Below are 12,319 nucleotides of genomic sequence, written 5' to 3'. Positions count from 1 at the left end.
GACCTCATTGTAAGAATCTGTTCTGCCGGAATTTTGCAGGAAGAAATTCCTTCTGGGAAACCTGTGCCTCTTCCCCCACCCACGGTCCCCCCCTGCCCCCTTCACCCTTGAATGAAATGCTACTGATCCTTGCTGCTGCGTCTCCAGCAGGCTAACTGCTCTGACAAGCAGCTCTGAAGCGGACCACGGCCCAGCTGTAGAGATGTCACCTAGAGCTCTGCCAACAGTCTCTCTCTCTCTCCCTCTCTCTCTCACACACACACATATGCAGGCTGCAAGAGCACCCCCTCCCAACTCCTCTTTTCGCTCTCATTCAAGCACTTCAGCAACATGCCTGCCTCCACACTGCTCTGAGGATAGCTTTTAAAGATACAGCAGCAGCTCCTTTCTGCTGCAAATGTGGAGATGCCAAAATAAAGGCTTATTAAATAAGAGAAGAATAATAAGTTGTGGATATATATGGAGTTAAAAGTTCACTTTTAAATCTACTTTGCCTTTTTCTCACCTGTAAAATAACCTAGGAGAAAGGGTCTTTGCTTAAAAGCTACTAGGCTAGACTTCAGAAATTAAGACCAAACCTAGAAACAGAATTTTCTTTCCAGTGAGCTATATTTAATGAAATCATTTTTCACTTGGGGGAAGAAGGTGGGCAATACAGAATACTAGTAGCTATCTGTTCCTCCTTCCATATGTGTTCCACAAGGATGGTGAAGAGACTGGCTATAAAATGGGGGAATGAGGAAACTATGAAGGCATCTTACGGATAAAACTGATTAAAAAGGATGAGAATAGAGTATAAGTATGTGGATGAGGATAAATAGATTTTTAAAAAGGAAGTGGTACGAAATACACAAGGAAGGAAGAGTAATAGTTCTTAAAAGTATGCATGGCTCTGGGGCCCCTGGGTGGCTTAGTAGGTTAAGCATGACTCTTGGTTTGGGCTCGGGTCATGAACTCGGGGTTGTGGAATGAAGCCCCTCTCCAGCTCCGGCTCTGCGCTCAATGGGGAGTCTGCTTGTCCCTCTCCCTCTGTTCCTCCCCCCGCTAGGCTCTCTCTCTCTCTCTCTCTAAAAATAAATAATTAAAAATCTTTAAAAAGTATGCATGACTCTGAGACAGAAGACATATTAAGTGACCTCAGGTCCTGATTTTTAGGAGCCCAAGGAAAGGTAGTGATAATTTCCATTGCTACGGGAACTAATGGACATTATAAGTGGCACAAGGTCTTCAGTAGCACAAAATAATACATGGGTAGGGGTCCAGGCATCCTGAGGAAAACAATAAAACCTGTTGCAAAGACAACTAATTGTTCATTCAAAAATATATTCATTGTGTGCTGTGTTCTTACTATGCGCCAGACACTATGATAAGCTCTAGGAATATGAGACAGATTTATTAAGGGTCATACAGAAGAAAAACAGAAAGGATCTGGTTTTTACTCTGAAAGAGATGAGAAGCCGATCAGGGGGTTAGAAAGCTGATCCTAAAAGGCCAAAGAGACCACTGCCAGGAATCTGGCTTTTACATTAGAAAGGCAGTATCACTTCAGATGAGAGGCCACTGGGAGTTCTTAAGCAGAGGAACAGCATGTTTTTGACCTTTATTTCTTTTTTGCCTCCAAATTTTTTTTTTTTAAAAGATTTTATTTATTTGACAGAGAGAGACACAGCGAGAGAAGGAACACAAGCTCAGAGAGTGAGAGAGGGAGAAGCAGGCCTCCCACCGAGCAGGGAGCCTGATGCGGGGCTTGAACCCAGGACCCTGGGATCATGACCTGAGCCGAAGGCAGACGCTCAACGACTGAGCCACCCAGGCGCCCCTTTGCCTCCAAATTTTTAAGAAATTTCTAACTTACAGAGATTTTGTAAAAACAGTACAACAGCCACCTAGATTCATATTCAGGTTTAGTACATATGTGTGCATGCACCCATGTGTGTAAATTTTTTTCAGAGCTATCTGAGATGTTCTCATGACCCTTCATACATAAAATAATTCAGCATGTATCTCCTAATAAAGCCACTCTGGGCGCCTGGGTGGCTCAGTTGGTTAAGCGACTGCCTTCGGCTCAGGTCATGATCCTGGAGTCCCGGGATCGAGTCCCGCATCAGGCTCCCCGCTCAGCAGGGAGTCTGCTTCTCCCTCTGACCCTCTTCCCTCTCGTGCTCTCTATCTCTCATTCTCTCTTTCTCTCAAATAAATAAATAAAATCTTTAAAAAAAAAAAATAAAATAAAAAATAAAGCCACTCTAAACTATGAAATAACCACCTGTCAAGTCCCAGATGGGTTAATGGGTAGCACACCTGCCAAAAAAATCTAAATAGCACTACAAAAGCTTAGAAAACTCAAATGACTGGAATCACCATCCACTGAAGCCTGGACAGAATCTGCAAGCTGAACCTAACCAGGTCAAATGTCTGCTAAAATAAAAGTCAATGTTCACCATGGCATTTAAACCAGACCCAGACCCTTGTAACGTAATATTCATATTTTCCAGGATACAATCCCAAAATTTCTTGGCATCCAAAAAAAACCCAAGATAATTTCAATTTGCATAGGAAAATAGATGACCAGATACAACACTGAGATGACGCAGATACAGGAAATCTGACAGCTATTAAAACAGTATTATAAAAATGCTCCAACAGCACACTATAATGTATAGACTTGTCTAATCACTATGTTGTACACCTAAAACTAATGTAACACTGTCAACTATACTACAATTTAAAAAAAAATATTCAAAAAGACTTTGTGGGGCTAGAAAGATAATCGTCACTTGAGAATTATGTTTAAGCATGATAAATGCCTACATTGACCTATCCTTATCCATGATTAAAACAATAACCTTATTAAAAAAAAAAAAAAAGAGGGTGCCTGGGTGGCTCAGTTGTTAAGCGTCTGCCTTTGGCTCAGGTCATGATCCCAGGTTCCTGGGATCGAGTCCCACATCGGGCTCCCTGCTCGGCGGGAAGCCTGCTTCTCCCTCTCCGACTCCTCCTGCTTGTGTTCCTGCTCTCGCTCTCTCTCTGTCAAATAAATAAAATCTTAAAAAAAAATAAAATAAAATAAAACCAATGTTTAAAAAAAAAGAAAAGAAAATCTTTCTCTAAAAAGTTAGGGAAATATTCCTGAAACTAATGGCAAGAAAGAATATTTTAAGAAAAAATAGGTGATATAAAGAAGAACCAAATGGAAATTTTAGAACTGAAAAATATAACAATCAAAATATAAATACTCCATGGGTTCAACAGCAGAACAAAAATGACAGAAGAATCCAGTTAATTTTCAGACAGATCAAATTCAAACTGAAGACAGATAAATTTGAAGACAGGTCAAATCTCAATAGCAATATCAAATAGGAATCAATATCAAATCTGAACAATAAAAAGAAAAAAGACTGGGGAGAAAAAGAACAATCATCAAAGATCTGTAGGGCAATACCAAAATGTCTAATATTTGGGCCGTCAGTGCTCCAAAAGGAGAGGAGAAAGAGTCTGGTGAAATATTTGAAGAAATAATGGTTTAAAATTTCACATATGTGACAAAAAACAGAAACATATAGAGTCAAGAAGCTCAGCAATCCCCAAATAGGATAAATAAAACAAAATCCACTCCTGGATTTATAATAATCTCACAGCTAAAAATTAAAGACAAAGAAAAAAATAAATCTTGAAAGCAACCAGAGAAAAATGATGTATTACCTATTAAGGAAACAATGATCTGAAATGCCTCTATATTTCTCATCAGAAAGGGAACTAGAAGGAAATAAAACATTTTATTTTTTATTTTTTAAAGATTTTATTTATTTGACAGAAGAGAGACACAGCGAGAGACGGAACATAAGCAGGGGGAGTGAGAGGGAGAAGCAGGCTTCCCACGGAGCCGGGAGCCCGATGCGGGGCTCAATCCCAGGACCCTGGGATCATTACCTGAGCTGAAGGCAGACGTCTAACGAGTGAGCCACCCAGGCGCCCCAATATTTTATATTTTTTTAAAGATTTTATTTATTTTATTTGACAGAGAGAGAGAGAGAGAGAGACAGCGAGAGAGGGAACACAAGCAGGGGGAGTGGGAGAGGGAGAAGCAGGCTCCCCACGGAGCAGGGAGTCCAATGCAGGGCTCGATCCCAGGACTCTGGGATCATGACCCTAGCTGAAGGCAGACACTTAACGACTGAGCCACCCAGGCACCCCTAAAAGAACAATTTAAAGTGCTGAAAGGAAACACAGCTTTCTATATCCAGAGGAAATATCCTTTTTTTTTTTTTTAAGATTTTATTTATTTGACAGAGACACAGCAAGAAAGGGGAACACAAGCAGGGGGAGTGGGAGAGAGAGAACCAGGCCTCCTGCCAAGCAGGGAGCCCAAAGCGGAGCCCAATCCCAGGACCCCAGGATCATGACCTGAGCCGAATGCAGATGCCTAATGGCTAAGCCACCCAGGCGCCCCCAGAGGAAATATCCTTGAGGAATGAAGATGACACGACATTCTCAGATAAAGGAAAACCAAGAGAATTCACTGCTAACAGACCTATTCTAAAATAAGAGCCAAAAAACGTTCTTCAGAAAGATGGGAAATAATACAACTAATCTTGGAACACCAGGAACAAAGAAAGAAAAATATAAATGCTAAATATCTGGTTACTATAATATATTATTCTCCTCCTCTTGAGTTCTTTGAAATGTCTGATGTTTGCAAACAAAAAATTGTAGGATGATCTCAAGGAATTTTCACTGTATGTTGATAAATAATAGATAAGACAACTACAATATTAAGGGGGGATAGGACAGGAACCTATATGGTGGTAAGGTTTCAACATTCTACCTAAATTGGCCAAGTATTAATTCTAAGTAGACCATTAAAAGTTAGGTGTGTATATTGAAAAAAAGAGAGAGATCAAAACTTAATAGATAAAATTAAATGATTAAAATGGAATATCACAAAATGTTCAAATGATTCAAAAGGCAGGAAACGGATACCATCAGAGGACTAAAAATAGGAAGAACAAAGAAAAAAACAATAAGACAGTAGGCTTAATGCTACAGATATCAATAATTACATTAAATGTAAATGGTCTAAAAATGCCAATTAAAAGACAGGTTGTTCAGGGGCACTTGGGTGGCTCAGTTGGTTAGGTGTCTGCCTTTGGCTCAGGTCATGATCCCAGGGTCCTGGGATCAAGCCCCAGCTCAGGCTTCCTACTCACTGGGGAGCCTACCTCTCCCCTTCCCTCTGCCCCCTCATGCCCACGCTCATGCATGGGCTCTCTCCCTCTCAAAATCTTTAAAAAAAAAAGTTGTTCAAATATATCAGAAACTTCAAATATGATGATTTATACTTAGGCAGATTGAAGGCAAATAGAATAAACTACTTGGTATGGTACTTTAAGAGTGGATACATGATTTTACATATGAGTCAAAACCCACAGAAGGGTGCCTGGGTGGCTCAGTCAGTTAAGCATTTGCCTTCAGCTCCGGTTGTGATCCCAGGGTCCTGGCATTGAGCCCCACAGCAAGCTCCCTGCTCAGTAGGGAGTCTGCTTCTCCCTCTCCCTCTGCCCCTCCCCCACTCACATTCTTGTTCGCTCTCAAATCTTTTCTAAAAATTAAAATAATAAATAAAATCTTAAAAAAAAAAGACTGATGCCTTCCCCCTAAAATGAGAAACAAGACAAGGTTGTCCACTGTAAACCATTACTATTCAACATCATAGTGAAAGCCCTAGCCAGTACAATAAGCAAAGAGAAAGAAATAAAAGGCATACAGATTGGCGAAGAAGAAATAAAAACTGTTTTTCTTCAGACAATAAAATTGCATACATATAAAATACTAAGGAACCACCCCCCACCCCCAGAAAACCCTAGAACTAGTAAATCTGTTTAGCAAGATTGTAGGACATAAATTCAACACTGCCAAATCAAATTTCCCCAAACTGATCTATAGATTTGGTACAATTCTAATTCAAAATCCCAGTAGAATTTTTTTGTAGATATGACAAATTAACTCAAATATTTATATGGAGAAGCAAAAAAGCAAAATAACCAAAATAATTTTGAAGAATAATTTGTTGAAATCAGAGTACCCAATATTAAGACTTACTATAAAGTTACAATAATGAAGACAGTATAGAATCAGTGATGGGAAGGAACATAGATCAGTGGAATAGAATAGAAATCCAGAAATCCAGGGGTGCCTGGGTGGCTCAGTCATTAAGTGTCTGTCTTCGGCTCAGGTCACGATCCCAGGGTCCTGCGATCAAGCCCTGCATCAGGCTCTGTGCTAGGCGGGAGGCCTGCTTCTCCCTCTCCCACTTCCCTTGCTTGTGTTCCTGCTCTCACTATCTCTCTGTCAAATAAATAAATAAAATCTTAAAAAAAAAAAAGAAATCCAGAAATCCATATAAATATACCAACTGATTTATTTTACAAAGGTACAAAAACAATTTAATGGAGAAAAGACAATCTTTTTACAAATGGCATAAAGGGGCGCCTGGGTGGCTCAGTTGGTTAAGCGACTGCCTTCGGCTCAGGTCATGATCCTGGAATCCCGGGATCGAGTCCCACATCGGGCTCCCTGCTCAGCAGGGAGTCTGCTTCTCCCTCTGACCCTCTTCCCTCTCGTGCTATTTCTCATTCTCTCTCTCTCAAATAAATAAATAAAATCTTTAAAAAAAAATCCTATTAAAAAAAAACACAACAAATGGCATAGAGGTGGCGCCTGGGTGGCTCAGTTGTTAAGCGTCTGCCTTTGGCTCAGGTCATGATCCCAGGGTCCTGGGATCGAGCTCCACATCGGGCTCCCTGCTCCGCGGGAAGCCTGCTTCTCCCTCTCCCATTCCCCCTGCTTGTGTTCCCTCTCTGGCTGTGTCTCTCTCTGTCAAATAAATAAACAAAATCTTAAAAAAAAAAAAAATGGCATAGAAACCACTGGACATCCATATACAAAAATAAATGAGTATCAACCTAAACCTTACACAAATAGATTGTTGGTCTCAATGTAAAATGTCAAACTATAAAATGTTTGGAAGAAAACAAAGGAGTAAATCTTTGTCACCTGGGATTAGGCAGAGTTCTTTCCTTTTTTAAAAGATTTTATCTATTTGAGAGAGAGAGAGAGGGAGAGAGAGAGGGAGAAACAGACTCTCTGCTGAGCCGGAATCCTGACGTGTAGTACAGTTTAAACAAAAACAGTAGAATGTTGGGGTGCCTGGGTGGCTCAGTCGTTAAGCGCTGCCTTTGGCTCATGATCCCAGGGTTTTGGGATCGAGCCCTACATCGGGCTCCCTGCTCGGCGGGAAGTCTGCTTCTCCCTCTCCCACTCCCCCTGACTGTGTTCCCTCTCTCGCTGTCTCACTGTCTCTCTCTCTGTCAAAATAAATAAATAAACTCTTAAAAAAAAATAGAATGTTGATGATTACTGAAGGGTACACGGGGTAGATTCATTATAATATTGTATTTACTTGGCATTTTTGAAATTTTTTTCATCTAAAAAAAGAAAAAAGGCCAGGAGAACCAGCAAAGGAAACTAAGAAGGAACGGCAAGTGAAAAAGGAAAGTGTAATGTCTTGGAAGCCAAGTGAAAAAAACATACAGAGGAAAAGGCAAAAACAATGTCAAATACTTGATAGGTCAGTAAGATGAGAATTTGCAACCAATTATAGGATTTAGGAATAGAGAGCAGTGGTGGTAAAAGCCTAAATGAAGTGGGTTCAAGAGAGAAAAAGGGAGAGAAATTGGTGATAGCAAGAATAGATAACTCTTTCAAATAATTTTGCTGTAAAGAGAAATGAGGTGGTAGCCAGGGCTGGATCAAGAGCTGGAGAGAGGATCAAGAAGGGGATAAGATGGGACAGACTGTAATGTATCTGAGTCCTGATGTTCTGTCACAAAATTATACTCTTAAAGAATCATTAGCTAAATCCATATAAAGTAATGTTAAGACCCCCAAGTCACACTAAGTGATAAAAGCAAGTTGCATTTGCCAAAATTTTTTGAGTACTTTTTATGGCCTAGTTACTATTCTATGCATTTTAAAATGCAAATTTTCATTGAAATCTCATTCTTCAATAATCACAAATAGTAAAACATTTGTATATAAAAATGTTCACAAACATTATTTATAATAGAGAAAAATCTGGGAATAAATAGCCAATAGGAATAATTAAACTGATGACAAATTCAAACAAATGAACGGAAAGTTATTTTCATGATGTGTTTATAAATTTTTTTTAATGACAAGGGAATGATTTGTGATAGTCCAGACAAAAATCTTATGCAAAACTATATATACATTATGATATTAACTATATCTATGAAAAGATAATAGATTAAAAATATAACAAAAATTTAACAAGTATCTCTCTTAGGAATGAGATTACAGGTGATATTTATTTTCTTCTTTATATAGTTTTACTCATCCGCATTTTCTAAAATGTCTTTATTTTTTTTTTAAGATTTTATTTATTTTTGCAAGAGCGGGGGGGAGGGGCAGAGGGAGAAGCAGGGAGCCTGATGCAGGGCTCAATCCCAGAACCCTGGAACCATGACCTGAGTCAAATACAGATGCTTAACTGACTGAGCCACCCAGGTGCCATAAAATGTCTTTAATATCCACATATGGATTATCAGATATTTTTTAATGTTTTTTTTAAGATTTTATTTATTTATTTGAGAGAGAGAAAATGAGAGACAGAGAGCACAAGAAGGAAGAGGGTCAGAGGGAGAAGCAGACTCCCTGCTGAGCAGGGAGCCTGATGCGGGACTCGATCCAGGGACTCCAGGATTATGACCTGAGCCGAAGGCAGTCGCTTAACCAACTGAGCCACCCAGGTGCCCTGGATTATCAGATATTTTTAAAATAGTCATTCTCATACTGAACTACATAAACTAAGAGATGACAATAATGAGAAAAATAGGCAACTAGGAATTTTCAGGTCCCTCCATGCTTAGTATATGGAGGCTTAACTGAGCTTTACAACAAACAAAACCTTGAAAATTGAACTTAGGGTTAACTAAGAATATTAGCTATTCGCTGGGTCACATTACTAGGATGTGTTCAGATCTTCAGAACTGCAAGCAAAGCAAGTCAATAAGTTTTAAAATACAAAGTATCATATTTCCAATAAAAGTCCTCTAGTTCTTCCAGATTGCATCACATAAAAATTCAACCACAGCATCCCCAAATAAACACTAAGGATATCTCTGGCTCTTATAATTTGTTCAACCAAAAAGAAGTTTAAATGCATGGACTCTGGGTCCATATTCCACAATTATAAGAAACGATACCTTGAAGACAATTGGTAACCAAACATTAACTAGATTTTGTGGTTTTTTTTTTTTTAAGATTTTATTTATTTATTTGACAGAGAGAGACACAGCGAAAATGGGAACACAAGCGGGGGGAGTGGGAGAGGGAGAAGCAGGCTTCCAGCAGAGCAGGGAGCCCGATGCGGGGCTAGATCCCAGGACCCTGGGACCATGACCCAAGCTGAAGGCAGAGACACTTAACGACTGAGCCACCCGGGCGTCCCATGAACTAGGTTTTGAACAACATTAAGTATTACTGTTAATTTTGTGAAATATGAAAAGGTCACAGTGGTTTTTTTAAAAGTCCTTACTAGTTTTAGATGCATCCTGATTTGCAGGTGAAATGACATATGTGGATTTGCTTTAAAATATTCCAACTTCAATAACAACAATAACAAAAAAGTGTGGGGGGAGATTGTGTTGAAACTGGATAGTGGATTCATGGTGGTTCATTAGGCTATTCTCTATTGTATTTATGTTTAAATCTTCCATAAGAAAATTTCTCAATAGTTTACATGAGTGGGGATGATGAGGCTTTAAATTTCCAAGACATTTCCCACAACTGGATGGCAAATAATACGACATCAAATGTCCAAAAATACAAAAATGAGATACAGAAAAGGAAGCTGCTGGTGATTCTGACAGGTAAACGTGCTTATGCAGTGAATAAGACATTCTCTGAATTAAGTCACAACTAAGACTAAAACACGGGCGCCTGGGTGGCTCAGATGGTTAAGCGTCTGCCTTTGGCTCAGGTCATGATCCTGGAGTCCTGGGATCGAGTCCCGCATCGGGCTCCCTGCCCCTTGGGAGCCTGCTTCTCCCTCTGCTTCTCTCTCTCTCATGATCCTGGAGTCCTGGGATCGAGTCCCACATCGGGCTCCCTGCTCCTTGGGAGCCTGCTTCTCCCTCTGCCTTTCTCTCTCTCTCATGAATAAATAAATAAAATCTTTAAAAAAAAAGACTAAAACACAACAATAGCATTCATTTATAACAACAGGACTAAAAAGAAACAGTAAGTGAGGTCTGTGGATGGTGAATACTGAGGGAGTATGTGCTGTTTCTGCAGCACAAAGCAGAATTCAGATAAAGAAAATGTCAGTATTTCATTGTAGCACAACTTTTTACTACTCGATAAGAGATTTTCCTTGACGTAAAGCACAAGGACTAACAGTGACTGATTTGCTGGCTTTCTACTCACTAATTGTGTAACTGGCAAACAGCTCTACCTCTTTAAACCTGATCTATAAAATGGGGATAATGACGTGCCTTGCAAGATATTACAAAAATTAGAAACAAATTGCTGGCACAAAACATGCAACTTAGTAAGCTGCAGCTAGTATTATTACTACTGAGTTTAACAGGAAAAAAGAATATCCATTAGAGTCAGGAATGATAAAAGGAAGCGCACCATCACTGCCTCTATTCAATATTAAATTGGAGGGCTTAGACAAAAGAAGTAGGATGCAAAAAAGGAAAAGAACTAGAAAGCAAGACAAAACTGTTCTAAATTTGGTAATGACCCTGTAGAATCCAAGAAAATCTAAGGACTAACCATTTAGCAGCAAAAAGAGCTCAGCTGAAATGAAAATCAATGTATTAAATTAAGGGTGTATCTATATTCTAACAAAAATAGAAAAAGGGAACCCATATACAATAACAACCGATACTGCCTAGAGACAAATCAAACAAAAGAAAAAGATCTTTAATGAAAAGGTTATAAAACGCTATTGAAGGATGTTAAAAACCCAAACAAATGGAGTTAGAGAAAATACCTCTGGCTATAAGACTCAATACTGCAAAAAAGCCAGGTCGCTCCATGTTAATCTAAAAATTCAATGCAATTTATAATAAAAATGTCAATGGAGTCTTAATAAAATGAACAGGTGGAGATTGACCTACTAGTAGAGGCTTCTTACATAGTAATTAAGACATGTGGAATGAATACTGACTGATTATTTGATGAAAGGTGAAATAAAACAGGGTCGCTTCTGTCAAGGGGTTTTAAAATGGCCCAGGGGGCCATTTAGGAGATGGACCTTATCATGTCCTCACCAGGTGGAACCATGAACTTTGAACTAAAACAAACTGTAAATATTCTAAGGACTCAGCCCAAACACCTGCAACTAGGTACAGTAAGAGATTCTGTTTACTGAAAGCCTTAAGAACCAATTATTTTCAGCCAAAATTAGTTTTCTGCCACCAACACCAAACGAAATTCTTTGTAAACAATATATAAAAGCATTCCCTTTTGTCTTTATAAACTTTTTTTTTAAGGTTTTATTTATTTGACAGACACAGTGAGAGAGGGAACACAAGCAGGGGGAGTGAGAAAGGGAGAACCAGGCTTCCTGCTGAGCAGGGAGCCCGATGTGGGGCTCAATCCCAGAACCCTGGGATCATGACCTGAGCCAAAGGCAGACGCTTAACGACTGAGCCACCCAGGTGCCCCTGTCTTTATAAACTCTTGATTTTTGGGTTCCCTAAGGGGGGACTATTTGGGTTGCTGCCCAAATGTGTATTCCCCAAACTGCCATTCTGAGACTCCAAATAAATGCTTTTGTTTTTATTAAAAAAAAAAAAAGTGGAAATTGAGCAGACCAATGGAAAAGAATAGAGATCATAGAACCCACACATATCCAAAAACTTGATCACATTAGGAGACATAATTCATACTCAATTAACAAATGTTTTAGAGCAACTCGTTCTCTATACAGAAAAAAAGTCAGAGCCCCACACCAACGTAAATTCCATATGGATTAAAAACCTACATTTGAAAAGAAAATTCTTAAAATTTCAGAAGCAAATATGCAAGACTCTTTATGACCTCAGCATAATGAAGGACTTATTAGATAAGAACCAGAAGCAGAAACCAGAATAAAAAAAGATTGTAACTTTTGATGACTTTAAAATTTATAATTTAAAACTCAAAACTTCTATACAGTAAAAAATACAGGGTCCTGGAATGAGCCCTGCATCAGGCTCCCTGCTCTGCCTCTCCCTCTGCCCCCCCA

General features: G+C 39.2%; 1 protein-coding gene across 4 annotated transcripts in view; it reads right to left on the bottom strand.

Annotated features, from left to right (window-relative positions):
* R3HDM2 (R3H domain containing 2) overlaps positions 1–12,319 on the bottom strand; it is a 157,946-nt gene that overhangs the window by 64,708 nt on the left and 80,919 nt on the right. The gene's annotated exons all lie outside the window — the stretch shown is intronic.

This window comes from Zalophus californianus, chromosome 9 (genome assembly GCF_009762305.2).
Source record: "Zalophus californianus isolate mZalCal1 chromosome 9, mZalCal1.pri.v2, whole genome shotgun sequence".
In the NCBI taxonomy this organism is placed as follows: Eukaryota; Metazoa; Chordata; class Mammalia; order Carnivora; family Otariidae; genus Zalophus; species Zalophus californianus.
The sequence above is the reverse complement of the archived record's forward strand: the minus strand, read 5'-3'. Positions and strand labels throughout refer to the sequence as shown.